At 33.4% G+C, this 23063-nt stretch overlaps 1 long non-coding RNA gene across 1 annotated transcript in view; it reads left to right on the forward strand.

Annotated features, from left to right (window-relative positions):
- The window catches only part of LOC137220639 (uncharacterized), a 209636-nt gene extending 203335 nt beyond the window's left edge, over positions 1–6301 (forward strand). The window contains exons 3-4 of the long non-coding RNA XR_010941723.1: positions 2556–2665; positions 4074–6301. This is a non-coding gene — a long non-coding RNA (uncharacterized lncRNA). The remainder of the gene's footprint in view (positions 1–2555; positions 2666–4073) is intronic.
- Positions 6302–23063: the final 16762 nt, after the last annotated feature.

A 23063-nucleotide genomic window follows, 5' to 3' on the forward strand; every position in this document is an offset into this window, starting at 1 on the left:
CTAAGTTTTTTTTGGTCGTGGTGGTTCCATTGCTAAGAATGCTTGTAATTAATTGGAGTTTCATATTTATGAATATCCTCAGCTTTTATAATAAAAATGAACCATCTTTCTACATATAGTATTCTAAAAATTTTAATTAGAAATGTGTGTTCAAGTTTTAGATGCCTTTTATTATATTTTTAAATACTATTAAAAATTTAAAATCTAGAGAAATGATGGATTATATGGTTAGATTTTCTAATACCACTTCATTTTTGCATTTCTGGAATGTACCTTTTTGGATTATGGAGTATTTATCTTTCAGTATACTTTTAGAATATCTTTTATTTATGATTTTTTCATCTCTAGTCATAAGTAAGGTTTAAGTTTGTATTTGGGGCTTTCATTGGATTTCGATATTAGTTATATAAACTGTAATATTAAAGCTCTGTAAAATAGTTTTGAAGCATTTTATTCTTATGAATTGGAATTCTATCAACAGAAATGAAATATTTCCTTCCACAAAGGTTTGATATAACTGACTCTTAAAACTGTCTTTGCCAGGCACATTGAAAAAAACATCACTATGATTTATTGGTCTAATAACATTTTATTTCTCTATTCAGTCAATTTTAGTAACATATATTGGAATATATTTAAAATCTTAATATATTTAAACCTTTAATTTTTCATTCTTTTATTAAATTTATTTAAAGAACATACTAGTACATAAGCTCAATAATATGTATATACATAAATAATTGTATACAAATAATTATAAAACAATACTAAATGTTGCTTTTTTTCTTTTAGGGACTAGACATATTATATCTATTTTATAAATATTTGGCCTCAAACCTGGACACTTTATTATGAGATAAGTTAAAATTAGGTCTTAAAAGTTTTATTAATAGTTAACATGAGACCCAAATGTTTTCTTCTTCTGAAGGAAAAAAAAATACCAATGCCAGTTACACCACACATGAGCTACTATAGAGATCAGATTCCCTCTCTCCATATGCAATTTTATAAATATTTTTTAGCTTACATGTTACTGTAATTATTTTGGGCTTCCTCCTTGTTTTAGTGACCTTGATATAGAAATATAAATATTTAAATAAACTGTTTTGCTTTAGTAAGAATTTAAAATCACCTCTTAAGCATGATTATGTTTCCAACATTATATATTAGAACTGCCATCCATCTCTTAGCTTCCTAAAACTTTTCCTAGACTGATAGTTAGTCCTTAATAAATGGTTTCAGGAAAGAACAGAGTTAGTCCAACTGTTTAAGTTACTTTTTAACCAGAATTTTAATAAGCGGACTGTAAGCCTTCTAGAAAGCTTAAAATTTAATAACCAGACATCCCTACTCAAAGGCAATTGAAATCAGTGTTCCCCTACATATACTTCTTTTATTGCAAAGCTGTTTACTACTTAACATCCTGAAATGTTGTGATTTGTAATGAAAAGATAATTTAAACATAGAAAAAACTTCAGGATTAACACAGGACTGCATTGTTTTCCCTTGCAGGAGAGCAGGTGCATTCTGTCAGGCCTAAAAATAAACTTAAGATTGCAGTTTCCCCCTAGAAATCAATTTGTCTACTCTACATGTGTATGACAATATTATACTCATATTAAAATTACGGAGGATTTCTGGGATTGTGGCTTTTCCTTTGGATATTTAGCATTTCTTTAAATAGCATAATCCCTTTTTTTAAACCATTACAGTTTATAGAGCTCATTTAGCTGGATGAGATATTGGACTATTAAGTATCATTAAGAAAATAAATTAACACTGATATCAGGAGGCAGGTGTTTATAGCTTCTGAATGATATATTGCTTTTAATAAAATTGAAAGAATTAATTTTCAAAACACATTAGGACTCTCAAAATTAGAATTCCTTCAACATTCAAGGTCATGGATGTGAACCCTTGCTTTATGGTGGTTCAGCTGCTTCCCAACCCCTCTTTTTTTTATGCCGGAAGCTCCTGCATACTTTTTATATATTTATTTATTTATTTATTTTTCTTCTCTTGGAGATAACTTGGGAGTTACAAATTGTACCCATTTACTATTGCCCTCAAGCATGTGGCACTAAAACCTCTGTACCCCTCTCTCAAAAAATAGATTTTATGCAGTTATCACAGAATTTCTGTTGAGTCTTCTCTGGTCAAAAAATAGCTACCTAGATTTTTTCAATATTTCTGCTGAATTGTATGTAGGGACTTGCCCATTTTATTGGCTTCAAGTGGGGTAATTATTGGATCTCATTATTGTCAATTATTTTTTTTCCTAAGAGAGGTTATAAAGGGGGTGTCTTTGAAATTGACCAAGTTTTAGGTAAAGCTTTCTCTGCCTATCCACACCACACATATCAAAAGTGAGACATGTTTCTAGACATGTTTGGACATAATGATGAAAAAAGCAATATTTTCAACTAAATCCATTGTGTTACCATCTGAATGTTATTTAGTATAATTTTATATAATAAATGACTAGTACACTTTTGACTGTTTTTTGTTTTTTGCGGTACGTGGGCCTCTCACTGATGTGACCTCTCCCATTGCAGAGCACAGGCTCCGGACGCGCAGGCTCAGCGGCCATGGCTCACAGGCCCAGCCGCTCCGTGGCATGTGGGATCTTCCCGGACTGGGGCACGAACCCGTGTCCCCTGCCTCGGTAGGCAGACTCTCAACCACTGCTCCACGAGGGAAACCCCTATCTCTGTATTTTAAGTTCCATTCCCTTGTGGGATTTTTATAAGATTTTGACAAATACAATTAAGAAAAACAATCAGTGATCAAATAAGTAAAAATGATGAATAGTATGAGGTACTCATGAGCTATCAGTAAGAAATTATTAGGTTGTATATGAAACTGCCTTTTTTTGTAGTTCAAGATAGTCAAATATCATTGATTTCTTATGGTGCAATTTAATAAATGCTTTGCTAATGAAGCTCTTCCCTCAAGGCATTTTTCTGAACTATATCTTGTCCCACATCTCATGTTCTTCATCAAATTAAAGTCATAGTGTGGATCACTTATTGATTTACATATTCTTCTTCTTTTTTTTAATTCATGAGTATGTTTATTTCTTCCCTTATTCAATATTTATTTACTGAATGTCTACTCTTCACCAATCAAAACATATAAGTGGTATACACATTCTACTTTTAGGAAATATTGAAGTTTCTTTTTATAGAATGTCAGCATTGACTCCAAAGTTCCTGCCCTCGAATGTGGGATTTTGAATGTAGGGGTTGGTGTGTATGTTTAAAGTGAAAATTTAGTTTGTAGTATAAAAATGAAGAGCATGGGAATGGGAACTGTAGAGCCAGCAGTGTGTTTGGTCTGTATCGACTGGATATCATGCAATATTACAGTAATACACTTGATACAATAAATCTAAGGTTGTGTTCCTCGGAGACATCTTTATGCTTAAGAAGACAGAAAATCAAGAGGTAATGTATTTCCTCTCTCTTGAAGAGAGCACCTAGCAGTCCTCCTGTGCCCTGGTTCTCAGCCCTCGCTGTGCATCAAAATCAAATGAGGAGACTCAAAGGTATATTTTCGGAGATCTGACTTTTCAGGCTTTAGGCTCTAGCATGGATTTTTTTTTTTTAAAGCTTCAAGGTTATGCTAACATGCAGTGCATGTGGAGACAGGCTTCTCTAGAGCAAAACCAACATAGGATGGAGGACACATGGCTTTCAGTAACTAAAGGCAGGGTCAATATTGGGAATCAGTTATGAAGGCTTCATTTTAACAAATGAAATTTGCTGATCAGACTATATTTGTTATTCAAAAACATTGGTAAAGATTGTTGTGCTTGTGATTGGAACAAGGTTTTAATGAAGAAAACCTAATAATGTTCCAAATATAAGAGAGGGCATATAGTAAAAGAAAAGCAAGATCAATAACTTTTATAAGGTAAAATCGTAGTTATTTAAATAGCTATTGATATATACCTATAGGGAGATAAAAACATATCTATTTTACCATTTAATTTGTTCAAAAGCATTTTTATAGTACACATTTTAAGAATGATTGTGTTTTCATGGTACAGATTATTTTATTTATTATTTTAGTGATTTTACTTGGAAGAATGGGCTTTCCATTTGAGGAAGCATAATGCAAAGGAAGGACCACAATCCTACACAGAAGACCTGAAATCAAGATTTCGATGCATTTACTAGTTCTGGGCATGTTGGTAGGCCTTTCACCTCTTTGAATCTCATCTTAATTTTTACTATGGGGAGCACTGCTTCTGTTTGTATCACAGTAAAGAGAAGTGCTCTTTAAACTAAAACGTCTGTATAAATAATGCAGTTAAAGGAGGTCTATCTACAATTCTCATGTTTTGTTTGCAAAATGGGTGTACTGTGAAACCCAGTATTTTCCAGAGGTTCTGCCTGGGACCCTAATACACTGTTTCAAGAAGCACATGGTGTCCTATGTTCCTGCTTTTGATAGCTCCTCTCATTTACTATTTGGCCTCACAATACTGGTAACTTTGAAAATCTTTCCCTTTACCCTTCTTGTGTTGAAAGTGGAGCCAAAGCTGTTTAAATTCACTAGTTATGAAAAAAGATTTCTTGGTGTAATGGAAAGAGGATTCATTAGGAGTCAAAAGAAACTGGGTTATTGCCTTAATTTTACTAGGTCCCTGTATGGTAACCATGGTTGAGTAATTGGTCTCTCTGATCATTTTGTCCCAAATTTTCAAAGCAATGTGGCTAAATTAGGCAAACTAAAGTGCTTCCTCTTTTTCTAAAATCCTATAATTCTATTGTGGGTTGGTTTACGGTTTTATTTTTGAAAAAAAACAAAACAAAACTATGAATGTTGTAAGTTATTTTTGTGCATAAATATTAATCATATCATTGAATTATTGAATGTTTTTTCAGGAAACTATATTTGATTTTATTATTCTGTTTCAAATTTTTCAATATGATTCACCAAAGCATAGTATATTTACTATTTGCAATACACTAATATAAAAATCAATCTTCTGAATTCTGAGATGCATCCAAGTTTATGGAATTCCCATAGAATTTTACTTTCTGTATGCTTAAATAAAGAAGAATGGAAGAACTTCAACAAAGATGTGTTTATCTCAATGTAAGGAATTGTTACATAGGCAGAATAAACTATTATTTTAACTTTATTTTTCATATTTTGTGATATCTATTGAAAATGAATGTATATTTGATTGCCAGTACAAGTTTAAAAAACATTTCTTTTATTATAGACCACTTATTGTTTTGAGATGCATTTTTTTACATTAATTCTGACAAATTATTTCTGAACAGTCTTTTAGGACACACCTCTGATAGATAGAATTCCTGTTTTTAAGAAGCTAAGAAATCAGAGGATAAAAGACATTTGTCCAGATAATCAAGATACAAAGACAAAACTGATGTATCCTTGAAGGAAAGTGCAAAAAAACAAGTCTAGTTTCTAGAGGAATTTTCTCTCCTTTTCACACTTCCCTGGACTCCATGAAGAGAGCTGTTCATAGGTGCAGTGAAAGCTCAAGATGGTGGAGCATTAATAGGAGGGTGTAAATAAGCATTTTAGAGCAATAGCCTTGTTCTCCTCTTTTTTTCTTGGAGGGTTTATATTTGAACATAACTTTTTGTTCTATTGAAATAGTAAACGATAAGAAAACTGCGAAAGCTTTGGTCTGGGGCAAGGGTCCAAATAGGTTGCTAGGGTTTGTGTTGGTTTTAAGTCCAGACCCTCTTGCTGCAGGAGAGAGAGTCCCTGTGGGTACTTGTGTTCTAACCTATTTCAGTAGAAAACTATACAAGTGTTAGGTCAAAACGCCTCTAGGACTCAATCATCCTTTATGTTTCTGCATGCCTGGAGAGCAGAGGCATGAGTGCCTTTGTCATCTGTTCAAAGATGTTGGCACGATGAACAGCTTTGGAAGATAGAGATAGCATCTACCTTAGGGGCAAAAAGCAGGTTTTTTACCGTCCGATGTAAGAAAGACGGTATGTCCCTCTGAGGTAATGGCCAACAATTCTTGTAGTCTATTACAAGAGATTTGGGTTCCCTAAGCTCAGGGTTCCACTTCTGTAATACAGCCCACCCTGCTTTCTGTTGCACAATAGGAGTCTTGCTTTTTCAAAGTACCATTTATCTTAGGAAACTCACATTTTGTCATGATTTACAAAACTACCTTTACTACCTTCCATTCAAGATGTCAAACTAAGCATAATTTTCATCTTCCCTCTTTTACCAAGGACTATTTAAATGACTTAAAAATTGAAAAGAAATATTGCAACATAGAGCAGGAAGGGGGCCATCAAAAGATCAAACATGTGGATACATTTCTAGAAGGCAAAAAACAAATGAGATGATATTGATAAATCTGACAGAAAAAAAAAAAAAAGGCAACCATAGCCCAGAATATTCAGAAGAGAAGGCCACACAGATGCAGATATTTTTGTTGGCAGAATCATAGAATCATTCCAGTATTAGTGTGGGAGAGACTGGGAGCATTTTGGGGTTATAGCAAGTAATCAGCATACTTAATCAAAGGATATTCTAGTGAACATGAGTGAAAATCTCCTCCAAATGTAAAAAGTAATTGTCTATCATCAGCATTCATCCTGCCATTATAGCTTGAGAACTGTTACAGAAAGAAATTTAACCAAAACTCTAGGAAGAATAGGAATCATAATATGGTGGCTAGTGCTCCAAACTAAGACCTTCATTGAATCCATAATTCTGGACAGCTCACCCCTACTGGTTTGAGCCTTGTTATGCACACTGACATAAAGCTTGTCTATTGACTCACCCTCCTGTACACAAAGCTTTAGTTCACCCTCTCTTTTAGGGGAGAAGTATTATAGGGAAGGAAACCAATCCAAGGGCAATATTCTTCATTTGTACAGATGAACAATCAACCAGGATATCCAGACTTTTGTAAAAACACTAGTAGTTTAAAAGTTCAGCCTCAAGGTAAACGTAGAGACAAGGTTGTTCAAATTAAATAGATATTTCATGGAACAAAATCTATCTTTCTCTTATTTAGCATAGAGAAAAGTTCAAGATGATAAATCAAATATGGCAACTTTGAAAAAAGACAATGTGAACACAAGAAAGAGTTCTGAAATCAGAAATATAAATGCTGAGGTAACATAATAAATAGAATGACTGGAAAGAAAATTTAGAAAAAAATCTCTCAGGATATTGAGAAAAAAGAGATGGGAAATATGAGAATGGAGTATCAATATAGGTCATCCAAAATATAACAAAAATGTAAAGAATAAGGAAGAGGGAGAAAGTTTAAATGGAGGAACATTTTGATAGTTGAAATAAGACATGCATTTTCAAATTGGAAGGGTATCTGAAATCAAAACAAAATGGAATAAAAATACTGTCATGTAGACATATCTTTGTAAAATTTCAGAGCATGATGACAAAAGAGAAGATTCTATAGCCTTCCATAGAGAAACAACCTATCAAAAGGATCACCTATAAAGGATCAAGAATCAGATTTGTTATTAGCAATGCTGGTTACTAGATACTCTCAAGTTTTGAGGGAAAATAAGGGACATAGATTTCTCCTGTCAACGAAACTGTCCATTTAACAACAATAGGAAGGGCAGAAGAACATATTTTTAGAAATATAAGGTCTCTATAATTGCACATTTCACAAACTCAGAAAACAAAGAATCATCTACAGAAACAAAGACACTAACCTAACCAGAAAAAAAGAATGCTTTCTCTTCTGCACTTTGAATTCAATTATATTGTAGTTTTGTGCAAATCCTAAGATGCTTCTTTTGCTCCAGGAAAACATGATATCTTTAGGAGATGGAAAAATATATACAGAGAGACATTGAGAATCTGACACTACAACAGTCCCTTCCACGTGTGTCACTAGCTTCTGACACAAAGTCAGGCAAGTTGCATCTGCTTGAAGAAGCCTAAGTCACATGCACACATATCAAGTACAGAGAAGTATGGAAAACCAAGTATCTAGAATTTCAACACTTATAAGAAAGACATTATTTTCTTATTTTCTCTCCCTTGCCCAGACTAATAAAGAAGGGATTCTTCAAACATAGGGAAGGATGCATATATTGGGCAGCTTTCTGAAGTGACTATTGAAGGGTATTTTAAAATTAAAAAAGAAATTACTGTCCAATTTTAAGATGAAAATAATTCATATAAGACATAAATTAATCATGATTGTTTCTTCCTTTTAAATAAGAGCAGCAAATTTTGATCAGGGTAACTATATGGCTATATTTATAGACAGGCCCATAGTTTTATACATGGTTATATAAAAGGAGCTTCCATGAATGGATAAAGAAGATGTGGCACATATATACAATGGAATATTATTCGGCCATAAAAAGTATGGACCTAGAGTCTGTCATACAGAGTGAAGTAAGTCAGAAAGAGAGAAACAAATACTGTATGCTAACACATAAATATGGAATCTAAAAAAAAAAAAAAGTCATGAAGAACCTAGGGGCAAGATGGAAATAAAGACGCAGACCTACTAGAGAATGGACTTGAGGACATGGGGAGGGGGAAGGGTAAGCTGGGACAAAGTGAGAGAGTGGTAGTGTTTATATGTCCATATATACACTACCAAATGTAAAATAGATAGCTAGTGGGAAGCAGCCGCATGGCACAGGGAGATCAGCTTGGTGCTTTGTGACCAGCTAGAAAGGTGGGATATGGAGGGTGGGAGGGAGGGAGACGCAAGAGGGAAGAGATATGGGGACATATGTATATGTATAACTGATTCACTTTGTTATAAAGCAGAAACTAACACACCATTGTAAAGCAATTATACTCCAATAAAAATGTAAAAAATAAATAAATAAAAATAAAAGGAGCTTCCAAAGAAAGATGGTTAAAGTATAATGATAGCATATTTATTTCATTTAAATGAAGAATTAATGTAAATGAATATTCAGGGCGTTCTTTCCATACTTACTTTTTCTTTCCTGTGGAAAGTGAATCGGAGGCATTCAAATACTATTGTATGATTTTTGTCACATCTTCAGGTTTGAGAATGTGTAATTGAATTTGACCACCTTTAACAATGACCTATTCTGTAGGTTCTGAAAGGTTGAGACTGTAAAAATTCTTGCACTTTCCAGGGTTATTATATCCAGTAATATTTCTGTGCCTGGGCTTAAGAGTGTGAGGGAAGAAAAAACAAATCACTTTGTTTTCAAGGTTTAGAAATTAAATGTAAGCTTTCAAGTTTGAATAGCTCTTGAAGTCCACGAGTTTAATAAAGTTTATGAGAATATAAAGGCTCAAGGATACTTCACTGGGGTGATGTGCTCTGGGAGGTGTGGTAATTTTTATGAACTAAAGGAAAGTGTCCCATGTCTTAAGTAACTCTTTGAAAATATGTCTCCCCAGAGATTGTTGAAAATATGTCTCTCCCACTGAAATGGAGAAAGTTTATTTTAAGTCCGCTATTATCAGTGGCAGTTTGAGGAGCAATTCACATTTAAATAGCTGTTTCATAATAGCATCTTATTCTTTGCCAACTGCACGGTCCTGAAAATCTAATGTGCACCCAAGAAAGAGACTGATATTATAACATCACAACACTAATGCACTTTAATGCCATATTTGACATTTTTATTGAGATGTCATCAGCTGTTACATGAGCTAGCTAAAAATTATAACAAGAAGTGGTAGAGAGTGAAAGCTATTTCTATGAAAATTTTGAACGATCCTACAATTTACCCAAAATGCAGTGTTCTCAATTTTTTCCTCTGTTATATTCTATCCTTCAGAATACAGTAAAAACCTAAGTCAGTATTGTCTTGCATTAATTGCATAGCATATTGTTTATCACATGACTTTAACCTCAGCTTATTAGAATTATAAAACTTTGCTTTTAAATTATAATTGCTCTGTCATTGATTTGGATGACAAGTTTAAGTGCATATGGAACTTACAATATATCCTGAATGCAGTATTTGGAAGGCAGAACTATAATTTATAAACAGAATTTTACTTATTACATTGAACCATATGAGATTAGGTTTGGTAGATCAAAAAATGTCTGGAGAGTGACAGTTTCATGTAGTTTAACCTATAGAAAAAACTGAGCTTTTTATTAGAATTAGCTGAGTATAAAGATAATTCTTTGTCCTTCCATTTCCTTGAAATACAATAAATTTTGGAAACTGAGGAGACTGTAGTGAATACTTCAACTTGTGCCTTCACAAAATTAGATATTTCCTTTACAAGTTGACCTGATGAGGCTTACCACACTATAAGAATTGAAAAAAATAAGACCCTGAAAACATTTTAACCTTTGGTTAAAAATTATGCAGTCTAAAACTCTATGAGTTGTATTAGTAGTAAAGTAGTCTAAAACTCTATTTTTTTAATATGTAAATGACCTTAATTCTGATTGAAGACCTTCACACAGTAACTCTTTCCGCCAATGCTACCTACATCTTCCCTGTTTCCAAGATTTCTCCTGAGCCTCCCCTAAAGCTCTGGCTAATTCCAAACAACTGGGTGGGTGTTTTTGTTTGTTTGTTTTAAATTTATGCATTGTTTCATACCTTTATGGCACTTCTACTGAATTAGTTATTATATGATTTCTTTCATTTCACAGCCTGACTCCTTGAAAAAATGGCTTGTCTCACTTTTTTTTTTGTATGTGGTAATAATAGGAAATGTCCTTCTGCATTAGTCATTGACATATTGGTGTCCATCAATGGATGAATGGATCGAGAAAATGTGTATGTTTATACAGTAGAATATTATTCAGCATTAAAAGAGAAGAGAATCCTGTCATTTGTGACAATGTGGACAAACCTGCAGGGTATTTTGCAATGAGTGAAATATGTCAGACAGAGAGACAATACTACATGGTGTCACTTACATGGGAAATTTTTTAAAAAGTCATACTCATAGAAACAGGGAATAAAAAAGTGGTTTCCAGGAGTTGGGGGAAGGTGGGGAAGTAGGGTGAAGTTGGTAAAAGGGTATATACTTTCAGTTATAAGATGAATAAAGTCTGAGGTTTTAAAGTATAATATGGTGACTATAATTGATAACACTGTATTGCATATCTGAAATTTGCTAAGAGAGTAGTTCCTAAATGTTCTCATCAAAAAAAAAAAAAAAAAAAAGAGAAAGAAAGAAAAGGAAATAGGTGAAGTGATAGATTTATTAATGAAATCAATGGAGAGAATTCTTTCACAATATATACATATACCAAATTGTCACCACAATATATATTTTAAGTATATCACAATTTTATTTGTCAATTATACTTCAATAAATGAAAAAAATCATATACTGTTTGAATTAAATGACATTCTGAAAAATAAATTCTGTTTAAAAAATCCTACTTAAAAATGATTAAATGGAAACTGTGTATTCTAATGTATATAAATACATCATTATTATGTATATACAGATGCATATAATTGTATCTCCTCAAAATTCATATGTTGAAGGTCTAACTGCCATTCTGACTATATTTGAAAACAATTCAAACAATTGCCTTTAAAGAGGTAATTAAGGTTAAATGAGGTCATAAGTGTGGGGCCTTAATCCAGTAGGACTGGTGTCCTTATAAAAAGAGGAAGAGAGACCAGGGATGCACACACACAGGAAAGACCATAAGAAGGGAACCAAGGAGAGAGGCCAGTGGAGAAACCAGACCTGCCAACACCTTGATCTTGGGCTTCTAGCTTCTAAAACTATGAAAAAATAAATTTCTACTCTTAAAGTCTCCCAGTTTCTGGTATTTTGCTATGGCAGCCCTAGAAAATTAATACACAAAGTAAAACAAAGAAACTCTGAACTCAAATAGTGTTCTCTGGGCCAGCATGTGCCTCATGGACATATTGTCAGTGCTCTTCTATTACTCCAATACCAAAGGAGGTCCATGCAAGCAAAGGACATTAGAGACCTGAATCTGACAGGTTCAGGACTCCTCCAGAAAGAAATGCTACATCTGTGCTTGGGTTTTCTTCTATCCATTGAGAATCATTAGTAAAATTTAGTGTTGAATAACATCTATGATTTCCATGAGTCTGCTTTGACAAGTCAACATTTTATGGTATTTCAAGTGGTCCTGTGAGTATCTAAAAGCTAACACATTACAATTGAAGCAATCATTTCAGACTGCAAACATGCGTCTAGATAAATAACCCTTGTATTCATTTCTTAGGGCTCCATAACAAAATACCACAAACTGGGTCGCTTTATACAACAGAAATTTATTCTTTGAAAGTTCTGGAGTCTGGAAGTCCTATATTAAGCTGTGGACAGAACCCTGCTCTCTCTGAAGGCTCTAGAATTAAATCTCTTATGTACCTTCCTCTTAGTTTCTGGTGTTGCCAGCAATCTTTGGTCTTCCTTGGCTTACAGATGCATCACTAATCTCTGCCTCTGCTGTTACATGATGTTCTTCCTGTGTGTCTCTATCTCTATGTATCTCCTCCTCTTCTTATAAGAACATCAGTCGTATGGGCTTAAAGGCTCAACCTACTCCAGTATGAACTCACATTACTTGATTATACCTGCAAAGTCTCTATTTTCAAATAAGGTCACATTCATAGGTACCAGGACTTAGCACTTGAATGTATATTTTGTGACGACACAATTCAACCCACAACAGTCCCTAAATGCCTTAGTTACTTTAGTTTCTTAATTCTTCTTTAAAGGAGAAGGGGAACTTAAAGAATAGTTTATTCATCTATTTATTCACTCATGCAAGATGTATTTATCCAGCATCTAATTTGTGTCAGGTACTATTTTAGATGTTGGTGGTAAAGTTGTGAACAAGATGGACCAGGTCCTTGCTCTATCAAAACTTATATTCTAATTATGGGACATCTACAATGAACATATAAACAAGTAGATGAATGGGGAGATTTTTGATAGTGTTAAGTATTGTGAGGGAAACACAGCAGAAAATAGGATACAGAATGATTTAGCAGGAATGAGATGAAAGCTCCCTTACTTAGATAATATGGCTGGGGAAGCCTTCATTGAGAAGGAAAGATTTAAACTGAGACCTAAATGAAGAAAGTTCTGATAGAGAAGCATTCTAGGTAAAAGGAAGAAGCAATTCAAATTCTTTAATATTTGTGGGGTAAAAAGTAAAAAAGATAAATTGGGAGATTGGGATTGACATATACACACTACTATATATAAAATAGATAAATAATAAGGACCTACTGTATAGCACAGGGAACTCTACTCAATAATCTGTAATGGCCTATATGGGAAAATAATCTAAAAAAGAGTGGATATATGTATATGTATAACTGACTTGCTTTGCTGTACACCTGAAACTAACATAACACTGTAAATCAACTATACTCCAATAAAAAATTTTAAAAAATAAAGAATTTTAAATTCCTTCCCCCAAAACACAAAAACAAACAAACAAACAAAACAAAAAAAGTAAAAGAAAGCTATGATTTGAAACTTAGTGACTGCAGGGGAAGTAGAACCAAATGATGTCCGACAGAAGTAGTCAAATCTTATACACCATAACAATAAGATTAGATTTTCTTCTAATCGCAGGGAGCTAGTAGGTGGTTTTAAGCTGAGATTACTATTTGTGTTTTAGAAAAATCTTCCTTGCTGCCTTGTGAAGAATGAAAGCTAGGAAGACAAGAGTGAAAACAGAAATCAGTTTAGAGGCTATTGAATTAGTCTAGGTAAAAGATGACAGTGATGTAGACTAGAATGGTAGCAGTGGAGGTAGTGAGAAGTGATTGGCTTTGTCATAGATTTATAAATTATTTACTGTGTCCCAAGAACATTACATCTGTGGTAGACTGAGTAATGGCCACCCAAAAATGTCTACATTTAATGCCTGAATCTGGTGAATATATCCTGTTATATCACATGCATCATGTTACAAAAGAGACTTTTCAGAAGTAATTAAAGTTCAGACCTTAAAATAGACAGATAATCATGGATTATTTTATGGGTAAAATCTAATCACATGAGCTCTTAAAAGCACAGAACTTTCTCTGGCTGGAATCAAAAACATGAAGCAGAAGGAAAAATTGGAGAGATGCTAAGCAAAGGAAGGACTAGACCCTCTGTGGCTAGACAAGGGGCACAGAGAAAGCATGGGAAGGAATGCAGGAGGCCTCTAGGGTCAAAGACTAGCCCCTGGCTGATGGCTGTCAAGGAAACTGGGACTTCATTTCTACAACTGCAAGGAACTAAATTCTGTCAGCTCAGCCTGACTGAGCTTGGAAGCAGATTCAAGCCCAGAACCTCCAGAAAGGGATTCTAACACTTTACTTTTGGCCATTTGGGATTAAGCAGAGGACCCATCTGAGCCAAGCTGCACCAGAAATTCAGACCTACAGAACCGTGAGATAACGAATGGTGTGGTGTAAGCCACTGAATTCATGGTCATGTATTACAGTAACAAGTGAAAACTAACACAGTAGCCATATTCTCATGCCTCAAGTGATTGGTCCATGTAACAGGTCCTTTCTATTCCCATTGTCATAAATCTTGGGTAATGAATTACTTATTTTGGACTTTATTACCACAAATGACCACTGAAATACCTAACTCCAATCTAACCTTATTTTCACATTCAATCAGAGCCATTGTTTAAAATCCAAATCTTATCGGAACATTCTTTATTTGCATGAATAAGTACTTTTTGTCCATGAAACCAATTTAGACAGCCTCCTTCATGAAGTCTTCCATGATGGACTCCTTCTCCAGGAAGGATGTTCCTCTCCTGTGCTTCCAGAGCTCCCTGTTTATCATGCTATCTCATCTCCTATGCCACCGTAAAGTCCTTTTTCCTTTTTAAAATGTTGTACTCTATCTTTATTTATATATTTTTTATTTATTTATTTAATTTATTTTTTTTTGCGGTACGCGGGCCTCTCACTGTTGTGGCCTCTCCCGTTGCGGAGCACAGGCTCCGGACGCACAGGCCCAGCGGCCATGGCTCACGGGCCCAGCCACTCTACAGCATGTAGGATCTTCCCGGACTGGGGCACGAACCCGCGTCCCCTGCATCGGCAGGCAGACTCCCAACCACTGTGCCACCAGGGAAGCCCTGTACTCTATTTTTAATGTCGCAAATGATACTTGAAGCAGTTAAAATCATTCATGGTATATAAAAAGTTACACATTTTTTTCTATTGTTATGTAATCTCATATCTAAAAGAAGTCACTATTAAGAGTTTCAATTATATATATTTTCTGTACATATAAATTGAAAAAAGATATTTGTATTTGTCATATATATGTGTGTGTATATATACGCACTAATATCCTTTATAAAATGTGGAACACTAATTTCTTGTTTTTACTAAATTTTTACATTAGGCACAATTAAGCTCTCTTTTTTTCCTAATGGCTATAAATTATTCCATTGTTTGTGCTTATTTTGTTGAATTAGATCTCTTTTAAAGAATTTTTATAAATAATTTTTAGTTTTGTCTTGATATTAAAAATATTTCCATAATTAATGTGCAAATATATACATGTGTTTGCACTTGTGAAAATAGGTAAAATAAATATGCAAAAAAAGGAATCAAGGAGTTTATCATTTGAAATTGCCAAATTGCCTTCCAATAATTCTGTGATAATTAAAATTTGTATCATCAATGTATGATAACTGTGTTTCTTCACAATCTCAGTCACCTGTAAGATTTTGGGGTATTTAGAATAAAGACAACCACCAGCAGAAAACTAAAAGTAGAAGCTGTGAGAAGAGGTCTCTGGAGAGGGTAAGTTTGTGGTGAGGATTAGGAAAGAATTTTTGCCTGTTTATTATAAAGCTTTCTGTGCCGTTTGATTTTTTAAAACTAAAATAAATCTTAGGAAAAATAATCATGAGAAAGGAATTCTCATTTTCAGGGATAATGTTTATAACTACAAAAATTTAGACTGCACTTGATTTGCTTCTTTTGCTTGTACACAACAAGTAAGAAACAAATATTTAAATTCAGACTTAATTCGCTCCAATATCCAGTATTCCAACTCATTTAAGTCAGCTTGTAGCACAGAGACTATTATCATAGTAGAGGTAGCTGAAACTACCTGTTAGACAGCATGACAAGGACTGTTAGCAAAATCAGAAACAAAACCAAAATGTGAAGCCTGGAATCTTACATTCAGAGCAAATGAAAATGGTAGATTTTATGTTTGGCATATGGCCCTTTGTTATTAGCAGTTTACGTATTTTATTTGTCTCTTGGTAGAGTCCGTGGTTCAGGAAAAGAGTTTTTCAATGATACTCTTCTATTTCATAGTACCAAACACATCGATTTGAGCATATTACATGCTCAAAAAGTATAAGTTGAAGTGAAGTAATTTACAAAATTTAGGTACCAAAAGAATGCTATAAATCTGAAAGAATTGGCCAAGGAAAGTTCACCGAATTAACTCCAACTTAAAAGGGAGTGAAGGAACCATTTCAATTGTCAAATATACTCTGCAGAACCTTCTGGATCAGTCCATCCTGCACAGTGCAATAATATGCCAGGCTGGGTGTCTGCAGATTTGGTTTCCTGTCTCAGCTAGCTGCATATTTTTCCTGAGCCTTAGTTTACATCTGCAAATGGATACATGTACGTGTACATATGTGTATGTGTGTGTATGGATATACACAATGATAAAAGCTTTCATCAGTAACATACTTATTATAACAGTGAACAAAAGATAATCTCATAGGATTAAATGGTCTATCACAGAGTACTTTTATATTGATGTCTTTAAGAACTGCTTGTTTATCTTATAATAAATAAAAAAGAAATAAATACATTTTTAAAATATAAGTTGTTCAATAGCACAATTTGTGGTCAAACCTTTTTAAAAAGCATATTGTAAGACTGTTAAAATACCATTTAAATTGTAAACTTACATAGGACATACAATACTAATTTTTTTCCAAAAAATTTTAGCCTAAAGATAGTTGTTTTTAAGTAACAGAATTAAAACTTTGAGTGATAAAATATCCCAGATGCTATATAAAAGTATGTTTTTATAAATAGAAAAATGCAACTGATGTGGGAAAATACCACAGCTCAGATTATGTGGGTTATATTTGTGTATGTACATATTATGTTTCAAATATTTATTTATGGAATCAATATTACTACATCTAATCATGACTTTCTTAGTCACAATATATTTGTTAATACTGTAAACGGTTTGTGGTATTTTATACACACACAAAGTTTTTACAATTTCATAAAATATTTTTAATCTCTGATGTAAAATGATAGGTAAAAGAGTAAGAGAGGTAAAAAGGGATAAATAATCTATTTCTACTCATTTATTCATCATAAAAATTGAAATAAAAAAGCAAAACACTCCCTCAAATTCAAATTAATTTAAAGGAAACAGACTGCTCCCTTTAGTGCGTTACTATCTGATATATTTTTTTCCTTCTGGACAGAAGCCTCACTGAGCTGACTGCTGTTTGGTTATTCCAGCAGTTATGATAGCAAGAAAGCTTGCTTATAATGTCCGAGCATTGAAGAATGGTGCTACTTTAATTTCGGACCTCCTGTGTCCTCGGCTGGACTGTAGCCTTAGGGGAACACATATAGATAGGTGAGGAGAAAGGAGACACCCATTTAACTGGCTGGAGCTTTTGAACAAACCCTGACAATCAATACAGCAACAGATGCCACTGCCAGCTTGACCTGACATGCTATTCCCAGCTTGGGAATGAGTTTATTGACTTTGCCATGGAGAAGTCTTTTAGGGTTTCTCCAGTGTCATCTACTTTTATTGCTGTCCAGAGGCAAGATCCAATAAACTGAAGGAAACAGAAGTGTTATATTTCACAAAGGATGTCCTTGTGCTATGCAAATTGAAAAATGAAAAGAAAGAGTGGCTTAATTTGATAAGTCCTTGACCCCTACCCTCTCATCTATTCTTCTTCTTCTTTTCCTTTTTTTCCCTAACATTTAAGGTCATTATAGAGAGAAAAATATAAGCAATCCAAAGGTAATAGGAGTAGAAAAATAAGAAGGAAAAGTCATTTAAAAGATGCATGAATATAAAGGTAAAGACAGAATGTAGAGATGAAAAATCCCTTCCATTACCAGTCACCAATATTAACTTCTGATTCAATTGCAAATTTAAGTATCACTTCCTAAGTAAATTTTATGTACTTGTTAAATTAAAGTAAAAATTAGCTGATCAGTTTTCTGTACATCCAGATACAGTTATACTACATTTATAATTTAGAAATTTCATCCCCCTTTTGGGGACATTTTGTTAACTCAGCAGTTTGAATAATATAATTATTATACAGGCACTATATTTACCATTATTTTATTATATATTTTTTTTATCTCACATATTGAAATGTCAGTTTCATCACCCAAGGAAACATGTCTCTTTTTCGTCACTCTTCCATCAGCAATGCCCAGTGGGTTAGCCAAAACCCAGTGAATACTTGTTGAATAACAGTATCTTATATAATGTGGTTTAGATTTCTATACAATGAACTAAAATAATTTTCCACTGAATACAGTTCATGAAGTACAGTGCTCAGATCTTACAATATAACTGAGACATTGTTTGGTCAGCATATTTGAGAATCTCATCTCCTTTTGGAGGCCAGTGGTTTGCAAATATTTCTTATCTGTGGAAACTGTTCTTTCAAATAAATGTGTGTGAGGAATCCCAATTTAATAAGAAAAAAAAACAGAGAATTATACTTGTTGAAGGGAAATTTGAATGCCTTTGGTCAAACTCATTTGCCCGTCCTCTATTCCCACATAGCAACCCTTGAAGTATCTTCAAAGAAATTAAGGAGCCCAAAGCAAAACATTTGAACCATGTTTTGAGAGATTAACTTTTTCTTTTTGAAGCCTGTGCTTTCTATCATTAAGTTATTAATTTATTGACATATAATACAAAGTAAAATTAAAATATTAATATAGTTAATTTAAACTTCTTATGAATCCTCCAATTATGTCACATGCCCTCCGTAGGCTATCATTTCGAAATAAATGCTTATTATAGGCCTTTATAAAATGTATACTTGACTTCTATTTCCTGTAATAGTGAGCTAATTTTTTAGAATCAATTCTCTTTTATAAATGCTCAATATATTTTCTTTAATTTCCTTACTGGTATTGAAGAGTTTGAAAAGAGTGAGGAACAGCCATGATAATTTTACTAAAAAGTTATGAACTCAGAGAGGTAAAAAGAATACCAGAGCACCACAGCTGCTTTTGTCCTAAAACCATTGTCTGATACCTTGTAATTGGTTTTAGCTAATTAAGAGCTAGAGACTAATCTAGGCCCGGGACTATCAAGGTGGGGAACCTTGTAAGAAATCCTCCCCACACTTACTTTAAAATCATAGATGTCTTCAGAGTAAGCATGAACCAGAAGTAAACCCTCCTCTCCTCCTACTTCTCCAAGCTCATGGTTCTGAAGAAAAGGGTCATAAAATCAATCACATAAGTAAAAAAATATACTAAGTTCATATAGTGGAAAAAGCAGAATTTGAATTATCTCAATTTTCTCCAAATTGATGTTTGGATTTAATACCATACCAATCAAAATTCAATTTGGTTTGTGAATGTGTGTGCATATGTGTTTGTATAACCTATCAATCATATATATATATATATATATATATATATACACACACACACATAGGATCAAATATGATCATAACACTTTTGGGAGAACTTGTGAAAAATCAAAACATATTGTAAAGCAATAGTAATAAAGCTGGTTTGGAATTGGTACAGAAGCAAACAGACTAATGGATAGGAATAGAAAGTATCATATATTTGACTACAGAAAATATGTCATCATGAGTAATGAAGAAACCAAAGTTTTGGTTTTTGACTTTTTTCCATTAAATGGTTCTGGGAAAATTGAGTATCCAATTAAAATAAAGTTTCAGATTATTAAAGACCTAAAAGTAAAATTTTAAATAAATTAGATAATCTACAAGTCATGTGAGTGCTTAAGTTATGAAAGAACATCTTAAACTATCTATAAATAGTTCTAAACATACAGAAAAATGCTGATAAAATTTACTATGTTAGTATTAAGAACTTTTGTTCTTAAAATACCTAAGGGAGAAAGGACAAGCCGTAAGGTAAGGAGACTCTATATTAGAAAAATCAGCTTCCCTGGATGCTATAGCCACATAAAGAACATGATTCTGTGAATGAAACACAAAGTGTGTTTCAGCTACCATTTACATCCTTGGTCTCATGCCCTGATGCTTGGTATCACAATATATATGAGGTGATATTCATATTGTGGGAGAAGATAGTTACTGTACATATAGCCAACAAAGAATGGACACTTAGACCATGGAGACAACTCCAGTGTTATTAAGGGCAACACAGAAAGCACAATAGAAAAACATGAGCAAAAATCTTGCAAAGGCAAATCATAAAGGAAAAATATCTTAAAGGCCAATAAAATTATATATATGCTTGCTATCATTAATAATCAGAGTAATAAAAATGAAAACCATTATCATTAAATCATAAGAAATATCATTACATACCCACTAGGTTGGCCAAAATTAATTAACTTGGAATATGAAGTGTCTGAAAGGTTGTGCGGCAATGCAAACTCATCTACTGCTATAGGAATGAAAATTGGTACAAGAGTATTGATAAATAACTTAAAGTGTCAAACACCCTCTGAGCAGTTGAACTTTAGGTATAATAGTATAGAGTAGCATATTGCTACTACATATATGAGGATATAATTACAAGAATATTCACTGTAAATATTACTCAAAGTAACTCCAATCTGGAAACAAACCAAGTGTTCATCAACAATACAATAGATAAGAAAATTAGGGTGCATTCATGTAAACTAATATTATAACTATGCAAAAAAATCATATTTATATATATGCATATATATCAGAATTTCAATTATATGATATCAAAAAGAAGTCAAAGCATACTGCATAGCAACACATACTCAACAAAGAATACCACAGAAATTATTGATATCAAACTCAAGAAAGTGGTTATATCTAGAGGGAAAGAGGTGTGACTGAGAAGAAACCTTTGAGAAATTTCCACATGCAAGCAATATTCTATTTTCTTTCAAATCTTGGAGGTGATTTCTCTCATATTCTTTATATTTCTTGTCCATACCAGTTTTTCTTCACATATGTTTTGTATTTGCTTTGTTTTATATATGCTCTCTTTGTGAATAGTTCACATTTTTTAAATAAAGAAAATTATTCTTAATTGGATATTTGGAAATTTACTAATTTACTGGTTGGGGAGGGGTATTTGTTTCCTGGGGTTACTTTTAGAAAGTACCGAAAACTGTGGTCGTTAAAACAACAGAAAATTTTCCACTTACAATTCTGAAGTTTACAGATTCAAAATCAAGGTGTTGGCATGTCCATGCTCTTCCTGAAGGCTCTAGGGGAGAATCTTTCCTTGCTTTTTCCTAGCTTCTGGTGGTTGCCAGCAATCCTTGGTATTCTGTAGCTTACAGCTGCATCACTGCCTGTGTCTTCACATGGTTGTCTTCCTTCTATGTCTGTTTCTGAGTCCAAAGTCTCATCTTCTTATAAGAACAGCAGTCGTATTAGTTTTAGGGTGCCTTCTAACCTAGTATGACTTCATCTTAATTTATTACACCTGCAAAGAGGCTATTTCCAAATACATAAGGTCATGTTCTGAGTTTCTGGGTCATGTGAATTTTGGAGGGATACTATTCAATCCAGTACATAGGTGTATAGTTTAAAAGTTCATGGCATTTTATAAATTGTTTTATAAACAGTAATATGAAGCTTTAACTATTCATCTCTAAATCATGAGCCACAGAACTTGGCCCAAGGTTTGAAATCTTTCCAAACCAAGGTAAAACACACATACCTAAAACTGGAGGAAGAAAAGATGATCTGGGTATTTTGAGGAAGGAGTTTAATGGAAATTGCATCATGTTCTCTATAGAAACTAGGCCAAAAGCAATAGCGAATTTCTTATTGAGGATTAGAATCATGTTTTGCATTGCCTGAATCTAGCTCAGAGGAGTTTTAGTTCTGTTAATCACCAAATCTATCAGAAGGAACACCCTACTCTAATTCTTTAAAAATCAATTGCTCAAAATTAGATAAACATAATTTGGGACTGAATATCCCAAAGATAATTCATGTGTAGTTAATAATTTCACAATCTGAATATCTGAATTTTTTTTAGTTATAGCTTTTTGTCCTTTATATTAGAGTGAGCATTGGACTTCAACATAATTTGTGCTTTATTTATGTTCATTAAATAATAATCATGCTAACTGATTCACATTTTGGGGTAGTATATGACATCTTTGAATCTAAATACATAACAAAATTGTTTTCTCTTATGGATAGGATAAATAACTTTTTCTTTGCAATACTTTTAATTTCTGTATCCACAGTCTGTCAGCTTTCCAATTAGTATCTGGAATGTTGCTACTCAATACTCTTAAAATATTGAAATATGAGATTTCTATTGGAAAATGTGAGTAATTGTCTCCAAAAGCAAATTGTGCATATGCTGTATCTCCTCAGAAGCTCAGCCCGCAAAGAAAAACAAAATGATTTGGGAGCAGAGTGGGAAAGAGAGGAATGATAAATCTGGTTACATTTCAAAGTTTCAAAAAACAAATTGGCTCCTGGCAGAATCAAAAGCCTGGATTATATTCAAAATATCATAGAACACTAAAACCGGAAGTTATCTTACAAATCATTATCCAATCCAATCCTTTCATTTAATAGATAAAGAACCTGAAACCAAGAGAGAATTAATACCATGCTTGAGGATTCCCAGCTAGCCAAGCATAGCTCTGTTTTTTTCTGTCTGCAGGACTCAAATTTGTAAGTATCCCTGCTTTCCCAAACACCCAATCCATCACTGTCCTGGTTTAAAGTCCAAGAAGACCTGCAGCATTAGTACCTAGTGTGACGTTGCTGGCAGCCTCAGGTCAGAGGTAGGAAAGTGAGTGGCCACAAGTGAGAAATTAGTTTTATAAAGATGTTTATTTTTCACCCTTTAGAGTACCACCCTGTATCTATTTAGATTATTCTAAATAGCATGCTAACGAGAGCCTGATAG

Source organism: Pseudorca crassidens, chromosome 3 (assembly GCF_039906515.1).
Source record: "Pseudorca crassidens isolate mPseCra1 chromosome 3, mPseCra1.hap1, whole genome shotgun sequence".
Taxonomy (NCBI): Eukaryota; Metazoa; Chordata; class Mammalia; order Artiodactyla; family Delphinidae; genus Pseudorca; species Pseudorca crassidens.